The sequence below is a fragment of the Saccostrea echinata genome, unplaced genomic scaffold, assembly GCF_033153115.1.
Source record: "Saccostrea echinata isolate AGI-Se365-2 ecotype Australia unplaced genomic scaffold, CSIRO_AGI_Sech_v1 ptg000003l, whole genome shotgun sequence".
NCBI lineage: Eukaryota > Metazoa > Mollusca > Bivalvia > Ostreida > Ostreidae > Saccostrea > Saccostrea echinata.
The window spans coordinates 11,552,758-11,572,500 of NW_026889752.1; the positions used below are offsets into that span (position 1 = coordinate 11,552,758).

Consider the following 19,743-nt stretch of genomic DNA (forward strand, 5'->3'; position numbering starts at 1 on the left):
CCCCAGAAATGGCGATTTTCGGTATATTAAAAAGCAATACACGTTTCTTCCCCGTGTTTCCCATCTAGAAATGCATACTAAACTTAATATTTTCATCCATTTAAAACATAAAAAAACTCAATTAAGATATTTTCAAACAACTCTTATTATGCACCTGTCATGCATTTACATTCCTAAACGTTTTCACCTATGCTCAATCTTTACATGCTTCTTACTACGCACCTTAAACGCACAATTTCCCATTAATATCAATCTTATAACTTCTTTCAGACCCTTGCCTTTCCATCTAGACCCTAAAACCATCCCATTCCAACCCATAAACATACCCAAGAATTTGTCCGAATTTTTGAAACTGGCACTACTTGCGTGGTCAATGAAATAGCGGGTACCATTAGTCGACTCTAACCCAGTACGTCTTGTCTTTGGAATAAAATCAACTCCGAGCCCGATCTTAAAATCCTAGTAGAGAAATGAGAATTTTGCTGTTTTATTTATTTCCTTGCTTTTTTCTCCTTTTTTTCCAGCCCAAATCTGTGGAAAGACTTCTGTTTATTATGTTCCCCAAACGAACTTGGGCAGGATATTGCTTTTTACTGTGTTTTTTATTAGGTCTTCAGTTCACAACGGAAGACCTATAGTGATTGTATTGTTAAGTCTTCCGTTCACAACGGAAGACTTATAGTGATTGTATTGTTTCTTTTTATTATTAAGTCTTCCGTTCACAACGGAAGACTTATAGTGATTGTATTGTTTCTTTTTATTATTATTAAGTCTTCCGTTCACAACGGAAGACTTATAGTGTTTGTATTGTTTCTTTTTATTATTATTATTATTATTCCTCCCAAATTTTGTGAGCGCGATTACTCAGAGATGGTGGGATAGATTTTCACAATTTTTCACATGACAGTAGGCTGATATATGAAGTTTGTATAAAATTCCGTTTTTTGAAAAATTCACTTCCGGTGCGAAGTTATGACCGATTTTCCAATTTTTAAATGGACTTTTGTCCGGTGTTTTTCTCAGAAACGGTTTGAGGTAAAGATGTGAAATTTACAGGAATATTAGATCATGACATTCTCTTTGTTTCGAAGTTGTTTTCGTGTGTTTCCGGTACTTCCTGTCCGAACCGGAAGTGAACTTGTGTTTGGTCAATTTTCAATTTTTTTGTTTTTTAATATTTTTTCAAGATATTATTATGTATAACAGAGGTTATTCTACAAATACTAAATATATAATTTGTTTTGAAATCAGATTCCACATTCTGTATATTTTCGGTACCGTCATTTTCCCTATTTACCTAGTGTGTATACAGTGGGCAAAGAAAGATAACTCTGACTTGTAAGTGAGAATAGAACTTTCGAGATAAAGGCGGAAATAGTATCGATGACGTCAGAGACATATACACTCTCCATATCAAAATATTTAGACGTTCCATATTCAATCTTCTAAATGTAAGAGTACGTTGGTTACCGCTTCCAGTGCATGTAAAGTTTGAAGTTGCCAGTATAGTGTAAGTCTGTATTGACAGTTAATTGATTTACAAATGAATATATCTAAAAAAAAAAATTAATGTATATGCTAGCTATAGGTAGCTAATTCAATTAAATATATTATAAGCACTGAATATACATTTATAGTGATGGACAGGCATGCAATTTTATCTATCTCGTATAGTAAGTTCAGAATACGATAGTTATAAGCCTTCTATAATGCAGACCATTTATTATTCTCTGTGATTTGAATGCGAAATTATCCCGATTTCCGAGTTTTACTTCCGATATTAAAAAATATTACATACACTCAAAAAAGGAATTAAGCGATAGAAAATTGTAATACAGTACTGTTTTAAAGCCTTTATAAATAAATTGATATCTGCCACTGAAAAGAAAGAAAATCAATCTATAGATTAGATTTGGTTATTACATGTATATTTGATAAAAAGTTGAATTATTTATGACACATGATCTATACTCTGTATACCCAAGAAGTTATAAAAGATGTGAAAAGGCGATTCTTGGTTTCTTGTGAAATACTCAAAGAGTTAAAAAAAAATATGTGAAAACGCGATTCTGTGTGAAATAATTCTTCGCTATATGTTTCTTTTGAAAAAAAAATGATAAAAAATTGCACAGGTCTGTTGATATGTGGGATGAGTATACCTGAATGAACACAATTTTATGCAATGATATATAATTATGTACATGAAACTGACGTCCGTACTTTTCCTTATAATTCATAAAACATAAAACTATCTAATTCCTTTGACACCCCCCCCCCCCCGGTCTTGATTAATATTTGGAGATGTTCGTGCAGCTAGGCATTTGAATTATATATTCGTTTTAGATTTAAATCTGGAACATGTGGTTATAATTACATTTACATGTATACAGAATTTCATATTCTATAATGGTAGCTTTGTCATTATGATACTGAAATGTTCAATTTACATGTCTGAGAGAGAGAGAGAGGAAGAGAGAGAGAGAGAGAGAGATTCCCTCTTAATCCCGATCCTCCTATCCATTTACATAGACAAAAAATTAGTTCTATATCAGTGACACCCATTCTCTATTAAATGTTTTCTGATTTCATAGTCAGTCATGGTCACATCCTGTATATTTTTCTGCTTAAAAAGTATTACACGAAGTGCACGTGTGTTGACCTGTCAATCAAAATAACCTGACGCTGTATGCACTGCAAAAAAGTAGCCTGAGTTCGAAATGATCTTGAAGTATGATCTTTAAGCACATCTGATGCAACAAACTTGTGAAAAAATACAATAAAATAAAAGATCTCGGTATTATGAACTTCGATTGTGAGACGTGGAGACCGGTCCTTGGGATGAGATCGTATAGATCGAGGTCCCGTGTCGCAGAAGGTGCTGGCACAAAAAAGATTATTCACTGCTCAATGGTGATAATTGCCAAAGTATAAAAAAAAATTTGCAGTCTCCTCCGGCGAGTGGTGGCGTCTCCATGTGAGTGAAAAATTCTCGAGAGGGACGTAAACAACATATAATAAATCAATCAATTAATCGATTGCTGAATAATTACTGTTATTGAATAATCTTTCTTTCTAATAGGTATGCTGTCAAATCTTGATAGCTTTACAAAACTCAGTAACTTTACGTTTATTGTGATACTAACTTAATTCATTATATTTTTTTATAACACCATCACAATTATGCCAGAACATATACACAGTGAAGTTTATGATAGTACGGTGTTCGTTCGTCTGTTTGTTTGTCTTAGAAATGATTGCAAACAATTTTTTTAAATTGCTAATCATCCTTGCTCTATGATATACGTATATCTCTCATAGGTGCCAAATGCATTATACAAGATTGATCATGAAAATCAAAGTACCATAAGTACTGAAAGGACTTTTTTCCAGTTATTTTTTCTTTCACAGTTAATATGATATGTATGTTTTTGACACAGAAAAAAGCAAATTCTTACAGATTTAGAAGAACGGAAGACTTTTTTGTTGCCATGGCAACAAGTTTCTAGTTATTATTATTATTATTATTATTATTCCTCCCAAATTTTGTGAGCGCGATTACTCAGAGACGGTTGGATAGATTTTCACAATTTTTCACATGATAGTAGGCTGATATATGAAGTTTATATAAAATTCCGTTTTTTGAAAAATTCACTTCCGGTCCGAAGTTACGGCCGAATTTTCAATTTTTAAATGGACTTTTGTCCGGAATTTTTCTCGGAAACGGTTTGAGGTAAAGATGTGAAATTTACAGGAGTATTAGATCATGACATTCTCTTTGTTTCGAAGTTGTTTTCGTGTGTTTCCGGTACTTCCTGTCCGAACCGGAAGTGAATTTGTGTTTGGTCAATTTTCAACTTTTTTGTTTTTTAATATTTTTTCAAGATATTATTATGTGTAACAGAGGTTATTCTACAAATACTAAATATATAATTTGTTTTGAAATCAGATTCCACATTTTGCAGATTTTCGGTACCGTCATTTTTCCTACTTACCTAGTGTGTAAACAATGGGCAAAGAAAGATAACTCTGACTTGTAAGTGAGAATAGAACTTTCGAGATAAAGGCGGAAATAGTATCGATGACGTCAGAGACATATAAACTCTCCATATCAAAATATTAAGACGTTCCATATTCACTCTTCTAAATGTAAGAGTACGTTGCATGGTTACCGCTTCCAGTACATGTATAGTTTAAAGTTGCCAGTGTAGTGTAAGTCTATATTGACAGTTAATTGATTTACACATGAATATATCTAAAAAAAATTAATATATATGCTAGGTACCTAATTCAAGTAAATATATTATAAGCACTGAATATACATTTATAGTGATGGACAGGCATGCAATTTTATCTATCTCGTATAGTAAGTTCAGAATACGATAGTTATAAGCCTTCTATAATGCAGACGATTTATTATTCTCTATGATTTGAATGCGAAATTATCCCGATTTCCGAGTTTTATTTTCGATATTAAAAAACATTACATACACTCAAACAGGAATTGAGCGATGGAAAATTGTAATACAGTACTGTTTTAAAGCCTTTATAAATAAATTGATATCTGCCACTTAAAGAAAGAAAATCAATTTATAGATTAGATTTGGTTATTACATGTATATTTGATAAAAAGTTAAATTATTTATGACACATGATCTATACTCTATATACCCAAGGAATTATAAAAGATGTGAAAAGACGATTCTTGGATTCTTGTGAAATACTAAAGAGTTAAAAAAAACTATGTGAAAACGCGATTCTGTGTGAAATAATGGTACGCTATATGTTTCTTTTGAGAAAAAAAAAACATGAAAAAAAATTGCACAGGTCTGTTGATATGTGGGATAAGTATACCTGAATGAACACAATTTTATGCAATGATATATAATTATGTTCATGCAACTGACGTCTAATTCCTTTGAAGCCCCCCCCCCCCCGTCTTGATTAATATTTGGAGACGTTCATGCAGCTAAGCATTTGAATTATATATTCGTTTTAGATTTAAATCTGGAACATGTGAATGTAATTACCATTTACATGTATACAGAATTTCATATTCTATAATGGTAGATTTGTCATTATGAAATGTTCAATTTACGTCCGAGAGAGAGAGAGAGAGAGGGGGGGATTCCCTCTTAATCCCGATCCTCCTATCCATTTACATAGACCAAAAATTAGTTCTATATCGGTCACACCCATTCTTTATTAAATGTTTTCTGATCTCATAGTCAGTCATGGTCACATCCTGTATATTTTTCAGCTTAAAAAGTATCACACGAAGTGCACGTGTGTTGACCTGTCAATCAAAATCACTTGACGCTGTATGCACTGCAATTAAGTAGCCTGAGTTCAAAATGATCTTGAAGTATGATCTTTAAGTAAATCTGATGCAACAAACTTGTGAAAAAATAGAGTAAAATAAAAAATAAAATATCTCGGTATTATGAACTTCGATTGTGGGACGTGGAGACCGGTCCTTTGAATGAGATCGTATAAATCGAGGTCCCTTGTCGCAGAAGGTGCTGGCATAAAAAAGATTCCCTTCTGCTCAATTGCGATAAGTGCCAAAGCATAGGACAAAAATTTGCAGTCTCCATCGGCGAGTGGTGGCGTCTCCATGTGAGTGAAAAATTCTGGAGAGGGACGTTAAACAACATACGTATAATCAATCAATCGATTGCTGAAGAATTACTGTAATTGATCATGAATAATCTGTATTATAGGTATGCTGTCAAATCTTGATATTATAACTTTACAAAACTCAGTGACTTTACGTTTAATGTGATACTAACTTAATTCATTATATTTTTTTATAACACCAACACAATTATGCCAAAACATACACACAGTGAAGTTTATGATAGTACGGTGTTCGTTCGTCTGTTTGTTTGTCTTAGAATTGCTAAATGATATACGTATATCTCTTATATTATACAAGATTGATAATGAAAATCAAAGTACCTTAAGTACTGAAAGGACTATTTTCCAGTTATTTTTTTCTTTCACAGTTAATATGATATGTATGTTTTTTACACAGAAAAAAAGCAAATTCTTACAGATTTAGAAGAACGGAAGACTTTTTTGTTGCCATTGCAACAAGAGTCTAGTTATTATTATTATTCTTACCGATTTTGTGCACGCAAGTTCTCGGTAACGTCTTGGCCGATTTTCATGAAACTTTCAGATCTGATAGGTATTGATCTGAACCTTATTGGAAATTTTTTTCGTTGATGACGTCACTTTCCATCTCGAGATATTTAAGATTTTCTGATTTTCAGAGGGTCGGCTTGTCCTGGAAACTCCTCCGAAACGACTTAAGATATTGAGTCAAGATTTTCAGTGAAGGTAGGAGAAGGTTTGTAGATTTGCAGGCAGGTGTCCAAATCTCTCTAGCGCAAAAGGCGCCGACGCTCGGTAGGGCTCAAAAAATGTCTCAGAAACATCTCACAAAATTTTACACATTTTCTTTCATATCTTCATACATGTTAAGAATTTGTTAAAACATATAGAAGAAAAGTTGTGCAGAATGATACGACCTTTCATTTGATATCAAGAAAAAGGGGCTGACCCCTCAAATTAGGGGCTCAGAGGGGCCAAAAATCTTTCATCTTTTACTTTTTAACGATCAATAATTTGTAATACATTACTGAAGCAAAGATGCTTATCTTAACGATTTACATCAATATATGATAAGATTCTGATCATATGTTACGTAATAAGGGGTCACAAGGGGCCAGAATGCTAAATCTTTGACGCTTTATATCTCGAAAAGGGAGAATATTTTGATAAGCAATACTGAACAAAAGATGGTCAGAATAATGTTCTAAACAAGATGTACCCTTTCAATTTTTGTCAAACGGCCCCATTAAGGACTTGGAGGGGTGGCCCCTTAATATTTCCATTCAGCATATCTCCACAACGAAAAGAAATCTCTGAATAGTTGTTGAACAAAAAGTCTTCAAAATCACAAGACCTTTCATTTGATATCAAGAAAAAGGGGCTGAATCCTCAAATTAGGGGCTCAGAGGGGCAAAAAGTCTTTCATCTATAACTCTTTAACGATCAATAATTTGTAATACATTATTGAAGCAAAGATGCTTATCTTAACGATTTACAACAATATATGATAAGATTCTGATCATATGTTACGTAATAAGGGGTCACAAGGGGCCAGAATGCTAAATCTTTGACGCTTTATATCTGGAAAAGGGAGAATATTTTGATAAGCAATACTGAACAAAAGATGGTCAGAATAATGTTCTAAACAAGACGCACCCTTTCAATTTTTGTCAAACGGCCCCATTAAGGACTTGGAGGAATGGCCCCTTAATATTTCCATTCAGCATATCTCCACAACGAAAAGAAATCTCTGAATAGTTGTTGAACAAAAAGTCTTCAAAATCACAAGACCTTTCATTTGATATCAAGAAAAAGGGGCTGGCCCCTCAAATTAGGGGCTCAGGGGGGCCAAAAGTCTTTCATCTATAACTCTTTAACGATCAATAATTTGTAATACATTACTGAAGCAAAGATGCTTATCTTAACGATTTACAACAATATATGATAAGATTCTGATCATATGTTACGTAATAAGGGGTCACAAGGGGCCAGAATTCTAAATCTTTGACGCTTTATATCTCGAAAAGGGAGAATATTTTGATAAGCAATACTGAACAAAAGATGGTCAGAATAATGTTCTAAACAAGATGTACCCTTTCAATTTTTGTCAAACGGCCCCATTAAGGACTTGGAGGGGTGGCCCCTTAATATTTCCATTCAGCGTATCTCCACAACGAAAAGAAATCTCTGAATAGTTGTTGAACAAAAAGTCTTCAAAATCACAAGACCTTTCATTTGATATCAAGAAAAAGGGGCTGACCCCTCAAATTAGGGGCTAAGAGGGGCCAAAAGTCTTTCATCTATAACTCTTTAACGATCAATAATTTGTAATACATTATTGAAGCAAAGATGCTTATCTTAACGATTTACAACAATATATGATAAGATTCTGATCATATGTTACGTAATAAGGGGTCACAAGGGGCCAGAATGCTAAATCTTTGACGCTTTATATCTCGAAAAGGGAGAATATTTTGATAAGCAATACTGAACAAAAGATGGTCAGAATAATGTTCTAAACAATATGCACTCTTTTAAGTTTTGTCAAACGGCCCCATTAAGGACTTGGAGGGGTGGCCCCTAAATATTTCCATTCAGCATATCTCCACAACGAAAAGAAATCTCTGAATAGTTGTTGAACAAAAAGTCCTTAAAATCACAAGACCTTTCATTTGGTATCAAGAAAAAGGGGCTGACCCCTCAGATTAGGGGCTCAGAGGGGCAAAAAGTCTTTCATCTATAACTCTTTAACGATCAATAATTTGTAATACATTACTGAAGCAAAGATGCTTATCTTAACGATTTACATCAATATATGATAAGATTCTGATCATATGTTACGTAATAAGGGGTCACAAGGGGCCAGAATGCTAAATCTTTGACGCTTTATATCTCGAAAAGGAAGAATATTTTGATAAGCAATACTGAACAAAAGATGGTCAGAATAATGTTCTAAACAATATGCACTCTTTTAAGTTTTGTCAAACGGCCCCATTAAGGACTTGGAGGGGTGGCCCCTAAATATTTCCATTCAGCATATCTCCACAACGAAAAGAAATCTCTGAATAGTTGTTGAACAAAAAGTCTTCAAAATCACAAGACCTTTCATTTGATATCAAGAATAAGGGACTGACCCCTCAAATTAGGGGCTAAGAGGGGCCAAAAGTCTTTCATCTATAATTCTTTAACGATCAATAATTTGTAATTCATTTCTGAAGCAAAGATGCTTATCTTAATGATTTACAACAATATATAAGATTCTGATCATGTTACATAATAAGGGGTCACAAGGGGCCAGAATGCTAAATCTTTGACGCTTTATATCTCCAAAAGGGAGAATATTTTAATAAGCAATACTGAACAAAAGATGGTCAGAATAAGGTTCTAAACAATATGAACCCTTTCAATTTTTGTCAAACGGCCCCATTAAGGACTTGGAGGGGTGGCCCCTAAATATTTCCATTCAGCATATCTCCTCAACGAAAAGAAATCTCTGAATATTTCTTGAACAAAACGTTTTCAAAATCACAAGACCTTTCAATTGATATCAAGAAAATGGGGCTGACCCCTCAAACTAGGGGCTGAGAGGGGCCAAAAGCATGTCATCTAGAGCTTTTTTAATAATGTTATATAAATCAAAAGAATGAAATCTAATTAGGGAAGTCTATATATTATTATCTTTTAACAAAGATCATAGTCAAAATCGTATCTCATCTTATCGAAAAATCGGACGGAAGACCTACTCGTTGCTCGCAACGAGATCTCATCTAGTTATTATTATTATTCTTACCGATTTTGTGCACGCAAGTTCTCGGTAACGTCTTGGCCGATTTTCATGAAACTTTCAGATCTGATAGGTACAGTGCTGCTATCCTATAAGTTGACAATCCTATCCTATCCTATCGTGAATCCTGCATCCATAATCCTATCCTGTGATTACAGTCTAATCCTATCCTATCCTATCCTGCTACTTGCAGTTTTTCAATATTTAGGAGTTAATTTGACAAAACGAAAAAAATAGTAATATGACCATCAACTAAAAATCAGTAATTGTTTTGTACCTTGTTTATGATTTGATGGAGGAAAACAAATCGAGATCGACATCCATTAATTCCCAACACCTCGTGCACGCATAAATTTTTGAGAATCCAGTTCAAATGTAAACAAAAGGATTCTAAAAAGCACAGGAAAATGTTGATTTAACGAATATGTAAAGAAAGTCGGTATTCAGATATATTATAGAAAAAATATAATCAGACTTTTTTAATATAGTTTTACCTACTGACAATGATCTAGAGACGTATATATTGCTTCTTTCCGAATTTATACATTACGAAAAATAAATGGGATTGAAAAAAAAGTAACAATGAAGACTTCAGATACGTTTCTTATGTTATAATTAAGTATGGGGTCGATCCAAGTCAAAATTTATTAATAAGCTCATTATAAGAATCAGACTACGATTGTCAAAACCTTCGTGCGGCACAGGTGCACTGTACAATAACCGAACCCGTGAAAAATACAACTTTTCTACACATAAATAAAGGATGAAAAAAGTCGGATGTATTTGATGTTTAAACAGCTATATGATCTTATAAAGTTCTCTCATGTAAAATTTATACAAAAAATTATTTTCCCCTAAACTTAGAACCATTAAAAAAAGATCATGATAAAGATCTAAATGCATCTGTATTGGATTTTATCCATACTGATGTAAAACTAAAAAAGAAAATATGACAAGACCATAAACTGAGAACAGACAAATCAAATTTTAGATCTGAAATATCTTGATCTTTATTTATAAAACATTTCAAAATATTGTCTATATAATCATGGTAATATTTAAATTAAAAATGCATGATAAAAATTTTATTTCATTTTCATTTCTTTTTAAAGTTATTCTTATATGAAATGTTCAGTTTCATCATGCATTTGTTTGTGAATATCATACAAACATGTAACATCTTTTAAATTAACATGTTTGTTAAATAAAAATCAAGTTATTCAACATGTTAAATGTCTAAATTTCACTTCAGTTTAATTGTTCTCAGTTTATAGTCCTGGGGCCAGTCCATGACTGGAATCCAGACATCCAAATATTTTGAGTGTCCTACTGCTGTCAGCAGATTGTTGATGAACAGTTGGTCTGAGTGCCATATCTCAGTTACCATTTGTATGTGTGATAATTTAATCAAGTTATGTTTTAACTTCACAGAAAAATTTCCATAAATCTTCACGGTCAGATCAGATAGATGGACAGCAATAATTATTGCAGTTAAGACACATTTTCCTTAGATTCAATGTACTAGAAGCCACAGTAGTTATTCAGAACCCCTATTTAAGTAAATCTTGTTTCTGACCTTGACATTTGATCTTAATTGTTATTCATGGTCCAAATGAGGAATAAACACACATATTGCATGATTAAGTTCACAATATTTATTCAAGGTAATTGCTTTTTCAGTATATATATTTTTCCTGGACCAAGTAAATCTCATATACAATTCACATGTACATGATGTACAATAAATTAATGTGCCATTATGAGACAAATTCATCAAAGTACACATGTATTTCAATGCCAAGCTTATAGATACAGGTGATACATGTACATTTAGTTTGTTTAAGTTCAAGTTTATCATTTGCATAATGTTTTAACTGCATAGCATTTGGCATGCTTGTCTGTCGATCCAAGTCGATTTCAAATATCAAATTATTGTTTACTTCTGGGTGTCAAAAAGCTAGTCATCAAGTAACTGAACAGTTTCACAAATTTCAAGGCACAAAAACAAATACTTCACACACTGATATCCTTAATAAAAACACCAGGATTTCAGACTCTAGGGGGCTCTTGGAAAGTAGTATAAACAGCTTTCATTATTTATTCCAGCAGCAGATGAGATGAACTGCAATGTGTAAAACTGCAAATATGCAGGATTGTCCTGAAAAATAAACATTATATGCATGTAAATTGTACAATTTTTACATATATACTATACATAAAAACTGTATTTTTATAATGATTATCTTTCTCATTTCATCTACAATTGGCTGGATTTCACTTATTTTCTCTCCGAAAATAATGAATTCAAAGAAATCAAGCAAAATCCAATCTTACACTGCAACTTCATAGTCATATCTTAATTAAATAATCATAATTTACTTGTAGATTGTATTTGTTTCACCTTGACAACTTGTTAACAGGTATTGTGGGTTTTTTTTTTCTTTATTTTCTGTTTTTTTTATCTATTTTTGTTTGTTTATTTTCTTTTTGACATAAAATTTGAATATCAATAAATATGAATATACATGTAACATGACATGAATAATTACACATTGTTTCCAGTTTTACTCTCAACTTTTTAAACAGAAGAAAATCACTTATTCGGAAAATCTGCGAAACACTTCATCTAAATTCAGATAATGCTTTGTATGTATTTTACTGATACCCATGCATAAATAATCTAAACATACCTTAGTCCTATTTTTAAAATGTAGAATCTTGTTTATTGTTATATGGGCAGACAAAGTCAGGAACCATTTCTCTGCAATGAAGTATTATTAATGATTATTTATTAATTCACTACTCAGAATATGTCATACATATGTAAACATATACTTAGTAAGTGCTCAGGATATACATGTGTAACAGGAAGAGAGAAAATGTATGGCTGGACCGGAAATCGAACCCAGGACCCCTGCATCACTAGTCACGTGCTCTACTGACTGAGCTACCCAGGCTGATATCCATGGCCCAAACCATTACATCCCTCCCTCCTTAAATTGTCTTGGCTCTTGAAGACCCAACCCAAGTTCTTATTGCCCCTGGCAGGACTTTCACCTGCAAGTCCAGGGGTGGTCAATGGCACCATGTCTGTAACAGGAAGGGAGAAAATGTATGACTTGACCGGGAAATGAACCTGGGACACCTGCATCACTAGTCAGGTGCTCTACCAACTGAGCTACCAAGACTGATATCCATGGCCCAAACCATTACAAATGTACATGATGGACTTTTAATACCATTTAAACAGTAGCATAAGACATGCAAGAACTGAATATGAATTATTATAATTGCACTCAAATAAAAACATTAAAAATGTTTTAAATTCATAGTAAGTAAATGATATAACAGTTACAAACCGAAAAAAGGATAATACATCTTACTGTTTTAGGACACATTGAATCATGTGACAGAATATAATTTGTAAATTTTTACCCCCCTCCTCCCCACACATACACTCTACTTCTTTCTTTTTTTTACACCTGCTTTTTGTCTATAAGTTTATTACAATAGAATAAAATGTTGTTCAACCATTAGGACATAGTTTAAAGGGGAAGTATAAACATGCACACAAGGCATGTAACGTGCGTAGTGTACTTACATGTATACCTGACTGCGATGTCCACCGTTGACGGTTCGAGTACAGGCACACATAGGATTATCCAGACAAACAAAGCACATTTAACTCAGAAAGATGTCACTGAACTATAACACAAGCAGAAACTGGCTGAATAATCCAAACATGCTGAAGAAAATTAGGTCTATTGACGTTCAAACTCTTCGTTGTTTACATGCGAAGATTCTTCCGGTCATCGTGCACGGTTATATCGTACGTTATGTTACTCGAGTTAAAAAAAAAGTGTGTTAAAATTAAAACAAAAATGTTTATTTTCATTTGTAATTTTATAAATATTTCTTTTGTAAAGGTTTTCAAAACTATTCCGTTTTGACAATTAATTCTGAAATATGAATCAACCCGTACTCGAATCTGATTGGCTGTAGGATATAGGATGGGATAGGATAGGATTGGATTAACTACTATATGTTTCTATCGTGAATCCTCAATCCTGCATCCTATCCAAACCCATCCCATGTCAACTTGTAGGATAGCAGCACTGTATTGATCTGAACCTTATTGGAAATTTTTTTCGTTGATGACGTCACTTTCCATCTCGAGTTATTTAGGATTTTCTGATTTTCAGAGGGTCGGCTTGTCCTGGAAACTCCTCCGAAACGACTTAAGATATTGAGTCAAGATTTTCAGTGAAAGTAGGAAAAGGTTTGTAGATTTGCAGGCAGGTGTCCAAATCTCTCTAGCGCAAAAGGCGCCGAAGCTCGGTAGGGCTCAAAAAATGTCTCAGAAACATCTCACAAAATTTTACACCTTTTCTTTCATATCTTCATACAAGTTCAGAATTTGTTAAAACATATAGAAGAAAAGTTGTGCAGAATGATACGACCTTTCATTTGATATCACGAAAAAAGGGCTGGCCCCTCAAATAAGGGTCTCAGAGGCACCAAAAGTCTTTCATCGTTAACTCTTTTACGATCAATAATTTGTAATACATTATTGAAGCAAAGATGCTTATCTTAACGATTTACATCAATATATAATAAGATTCTGATCATATGTTACGTAATAAGGGGTCACAAGGGGCCAGAATGCTAAATCTTTGACGCTTTATATCTGGAAAAGGGGGAATATTTTGATAAGCAATACTGAACAAAAGATGGTCAGAATAATGTTTTAAACAATATGCAACCTTTCAATTTTTGTCAAACGGCCCCATTAAGGACTTGGAGGGGTGGCCCCTAAATATTTCCATTCAGCATATCTCTACAACGAAAAGAAATCTCTGAATAGTTGTTGAACAAAAAGTCTTCAAAATCACAAGACCTTTCATTTGATATCAAGAATAAGGGGCTGGCCCCTCAAATTAGGGGCTCAGAGGCGCCAAAAGTCTTTCATCGTTAACTCTTTAACGATCAATAATTTGAAATTCATTACTGAAGCAAAGATGCTTATCTTAACGATTTACATCAATATATGATAAGATTCTGATCATATGTTACGTAATAAGGGGTCACAAGGGGCCAGAATGCTAAATCTTTGACGCTTTATATCTCGAAATGGGAGAATATTTTGATAAGCAATACTGAACAAAAGATGGTCAGAATAATGTTCTAAACAATATGCAACCTTTCAATTTTTGTCAAACGGCCCCATTAAGGACTTGGAGGGGTGGCCCCTAAATATTTTCATTCAGCATATCTCCACAACGAAAAGAAATCTCTGAATAGTTGTTGAACAAAAAGTCTTCAAAATCACAAGACCTTTCATTTGATATCAAGAAAAAAAGGGGCTGGCCCCTCAAATTAGGGGCTCAGAGGCACCAAAAGTCTTTCATCGTTAACTCTTTTACGATCAATTATTTGAAATTCATTACTGAAGCAAAGTTGCTTATCTTAACGATTTACATCAATATATGATAAGATTCTGATCATATGTTACATAATAAGGGGTCACAAGGGGCCAGAATGCTAAATCTTTGACGCTTTATATCTGGAAAAGGGGGAATATTTTGAAAAGCAATACTGAACAAAAGATGGTCAGAATAATGTTCTAAACAATATGCACCCTTTCAATTTTTGTCAAACAGCCCCATTAAGGACTTGGAGGGGTGACCCCTAAATATTTCCATTCAGCATATCTCCACAACCCAAGGAAATCTCTGAATAGTTGCTGAACAAAAAGTCTTCAAAATCACAAGATCTTTCATTTGATATGAAGAAAAAGGGGCTGACCCCTCAAACTAGGGGTTCAGAAGGGCCAAAAGCAATTCATCGATAGCTCTTTGATAATGTATATAAATCAGAGGATTGAAATCTAATTAGGGAAGTCTATATCTATTATTACCTTTTAACCAAGATCATAGTCAAAATCATATCTCATCTTATCGAAAAATTGGACGGAAGACCTACTCGTTGCTCGCAACGAGATCTCATCTAGTTATGTTCCCCAAACGAAGTTTGGGAACATATTGTTTTTACTCTGTTTCTTCTTATTATTATTATTATTAAGGTCTTCCGTCTCCAACGGAAGACCTTATTGTTTTCGTTCGGTTTCTTTTTCCCTATTATTATTATTATTAGGGTCTTCCGTCTCCAACGGAAGACCCTTCTATTATTCTATTGTTTCTTTTTCACTATTATTATTATTATTTTTTTCTGTCCAAATTTTGTGCAGACGATTTCTCAGAGATGGTTGGATTGATTCACTTGAAATTTTCAGAGATAATGTATCATGATGTAAACCTAATACGTTTTCTTTAATTTTTGGAAATTCACTTCCGGTCGGAAGTTATCGCCCTTTAATCGAATTTTTAGTGACCATTTTGTCTACACAAAAACTCAAAAATGACAAAAGCTAGAGCGCTGAAATTTTCAGTGATAATAGAGGACATGTTCTAGTTGTGCACCTCAGTTTTCAAATTTCCTGGAAGTGCCTAGTATGGAAGCTCGGTAGGGATCAAAATTTAGGACATGAATCAGGAGTGAATTTTCGAGACATTTTTTATCATATCTTCAAAACTATAAATATTTTCTTAAAACATATTGAACAGAAATTGTGTAGAATAATAAGATCTTTTTTATGATATCAAGAAAAAAGGGCTGACTCATCACATTAGGGGCCAAGAGGGGCCAAAAGTCTTAAATCCATAAATCTTAATCGATCGATATTTTGATATACATTACTAAGCAAAAATGTTTATCTGAACAATCTACAACTATATATTATGATAAAAATCTCATATGTTACATAATTAGGGGCCATAAGGGGCCAGAATGCTAAATCTTTGACGCTTTATATCTCGAAAGTGGGAAATATTTTGATAAGCAATATTGAACAAAAGATGTTCAAAATAAGGTTCTAAACAATATGCAACGTTTCATTTTTCTCTTTACGTCCCCATTAAGGAATTAAAGGGCCAGCCCCTAAATATTTCTTTTGCATTTATCTCGGAAACAAAAAAAAAAAATTCTGAATAGTTGTTAAACAAAATGTGTTCAAAATTATAAGAGCTTTAATGTAATATCAAGAAAAAGAGGCTGGCCCCTCAAAATCGGGGCCGGTAGGGGCCGAAAGTCTTTCATCAATAACTCTTTAACGATCAATATTTTGCGAACTATTACTGCAGCAAAAATGTTTATCTGAGCAAACTACAACCATATATTATGTTATTTACATCATATGTTACATAATTAGGGGTCGTGAGGGGCCGAAATACTAAATCTTTGACGCTTTATATCTCGAAAGTGGGAAATATTTTGTTAAGCAATATTGAATAAAAGATATTCACAATAATGTTCTGAACAATATGTAACCTTTCAATATTTGCTAAACGTCTCCATTAAGGAGTTGAAGGGCCAGCCCCTAAATATTTCTTTTGCATACATCTCGGAAAGAAAAAGTATTTCTGAATAGTTGTTGAACAAAAAGTGTTCAAAATCATAAGAGCTTTAAGGTGATATCAAGAAAAAGGGGCTGGCCCCTCAAAATAAGGGGTGATTGGGACCGAAAGTCTTTCATCAATAACTCTTAAACGATCAATATTTTGTAATACATTACTGAGGCAAAATAGATCATCTTCACTTTCCTTAACTATACAACATGTTGTTGGCATCATATGTTACGTTATAAGGGGACATTAGGGGCCAGAATGCTAAATCTTTGACGCTTTATATCTCGAAAGTGGGAAATATTTTGATAAGCAATATTGAATGAAAGATGTTCACAATTATTTTCTGAACAATATGTAACCTTCAACTTTTGCTAAACGTCTCCATTAAGGAGTTGAAGGGCCGGCCCCTAAATATTTCTTTTGCATATATCTCGGAAACGAAAAAGAATTTCTGAATAGTTGTTGAACAAAAAGTGTTCAAAATCATAAGAGCTTTAAGGTGATATCAAGAAAAAGGGACTGGCCCCTCAAAATAAGGGCCGATAGGGGCCAAACGTCTCTCATCAATAACTCTTAAACGATCAATATTTTGTAATACATTACTAAGGCAAAATAGATCATCTTCACACTCCTTAACTATATAACATGTTGTTAGCATCATATGTTATGTTATAAGGGGACATTAGGGGCCAGAATGCTAAATTTTTGACGCTTTATATCTCGAAAGTGGGAAATATTTTGATAAGCAATATTGAATGAAAGATGTTCACAATAATGTTCTGAACAATATGTTACCTTTAAATTTTTGCTAAACGTTCCCGTTAAGGAATTGAAGGGCCGGCCCCTATTTTTTCTTTTGCATATATCTCGGAAACGAAAAAGAATTTCTGAATAGTTGTTGAACAAAAAGTGTAGTAGGGGCCAAGACGGGCCGAAAGCCTTTAATCTATGATCTTTAATGATCAATATTTTGTTATAGATTACTGAAGCAAAATTGGTCGTCTTAACAATTTATTTATATCATTATATTTGAACGAAAGTCTCAGTCAAATTCTTTTCACATCTTATCAAAAATCGGACGGAAGACCCACTCGTTGCTCGCAACGAGATCGCATCTAGTTATTATTATTATTATTCTTACCGATTTTGTGCACGCGAGTTCTCGAAAACGTCTTGGCCGATTTTCAAGAAATTTTCAGATCTGATAGGTATTGATCTGAACCTTATTGGAAATTTTTTTCTTTGATGACGTCACTTTCTATCTCGAGATATTTAGGATTTTCTGATTTTTAGAGGGTCGGCTTGTCCTGGAAACTTCTCCGAAACGACTTAAGATATTGAGTCAAGATTTTCAGTGAAGGTAGGGGAAGATTGGTAGATTTGCAGGCAGGTGTCCAATTCTCTCTAGCGCAAAAGGCGCCGAAGCTCAGTAGGGCTCAAAAAATGTCTCAGAAACATCTCACAAAATTTTACACTTTTTTTTTTCATATCTTCATACCTGTTAAGAATTTGTTAAAACATATAGAAGAAAAGTTGTGCAGAATGACACGGCCTTTCATTATATATCAAGAAAAAGGGGCTGACCCCTCATATTAAGGGCTCAGAGGGGCCAAAAGTCTTTCATCTATAACTCTTTAACGATCAATAATTTGTAATACATTTTTGAAGCAAAGATGCTTATCTAAACGATTTACAACAATACATGATAAGATTCTGATCATATGTTACGTAATAAGGGGTCACAAGGGGCCAGAATGCTAAATCTTTGACCCTTCATATCTCGAAAAAGGGGAACATTTTGATAAGCAATACTGAACAAAAGATGGTCAGAATAATGTTCTAAACAATATGCACCCTTTCATTTTTTGTCAAACGGCCCCATTAAGGACTTGGAGGGGTGGCCCCTAAATATTTCCATTCAGTATATCTCCATAACGAAAAGAAATCTCTGAATAGTTGTTGAACAAAAAGTCTTCAAAATCACAAGATCTTTCATTTGATATCAAGAAAAAGGGGCTGACCCCTCAAATTAGGGGCTGAGAGGGGCCAAAAGTCTTCAACCTATAACTCTTTAACGATCAATAATTTGTAATACATTACTGAAGCAAATATGCTTATCTTAACGATTTACGACAATATATGATAAGATTCTGATCATATGTTACGTAATAAGGGGTCACAAGGGGCCAGAATGCTAAATCTTTGACGCTTTATATCTCGAAAAGGGGGAATATTTTGAAAAGCAATACTGAACAAAAGATGGTCAGAATAATGTTCTAAACAATATGCACCCTTTCAATTTTTGTCAGACGGCCCCATTAAGGACTTGGAGGGGTGGCCCCTAAATATTTCCATTCAGCATATCTCCACAACGATAAGAAATCTCTGAATAGTTGTTGAACAAAAAGTCTTCAAAATCACAAGATCTTTCATTTGATATCAAGAAAAAGGGGCTGACCCCTCAAATAAGGGGCTCAGAGAGGCCAAAAGTCTTTCACCTATACCTCTTTAACGATCAATAATTTGTAATACATTACTGAAGCAAAGATGCTTATCTTAACGATTTACGACAATATATGATAAGATTCTGATCATATGTTACGTAATAAGGGGTCACAAGGGGCCAGAATACTAAATCTTTGACGCTTTATATCTCGAAAAGGGGGAATATTTTGAAAAGCAATACTGAACAAAAGATGGTCAGAATAATGTTCTAATCAATATGCACCCTTTCATTTTTTGTCAAACGGCCCCATTAAGGACTTGGAGGGGTGGCCCCTAAATATTTCCATTCAGTATATCTCCATAACGAAAAGAAATCTCTGAATAGCTGTTGAACAAAAAGTCTTCAAAATCACAAGATCTTTCATTTGATATCAA

The 19,743-nt window shown here is 33.6% G+C and overlaps 1 protein-coding gene and 1 long non-coding RNA gene across 2 annotated transcripts in view; both read right to left on the reverse strand.

The window, feature by feature from the left end:
- The window catches only part of LOC133178462 (E3 ubiquitin-protein ligase RNF213-like), a 130,819-nt gene that overhangs the window by 33,946 nt on the left and 77,130 nt on the right, over nt 1–19,743 (reverse strand). The window lies entirely within an intron of this gene.
- Nucleotides 11,354–13,139, reverse strand: LOC133178581 (uncharacterized). The gene is made up of 3 exons (XR_009719999.1): nt 13,002–13,139; nt 12,091–12,161; nt 11,354–11,558 (listed from the first exon to the last, which is right to left on the reverse strand). It is a non-coding gene; the product is annotated as an uncharacterized LOC133178581 (long non-coding RNA).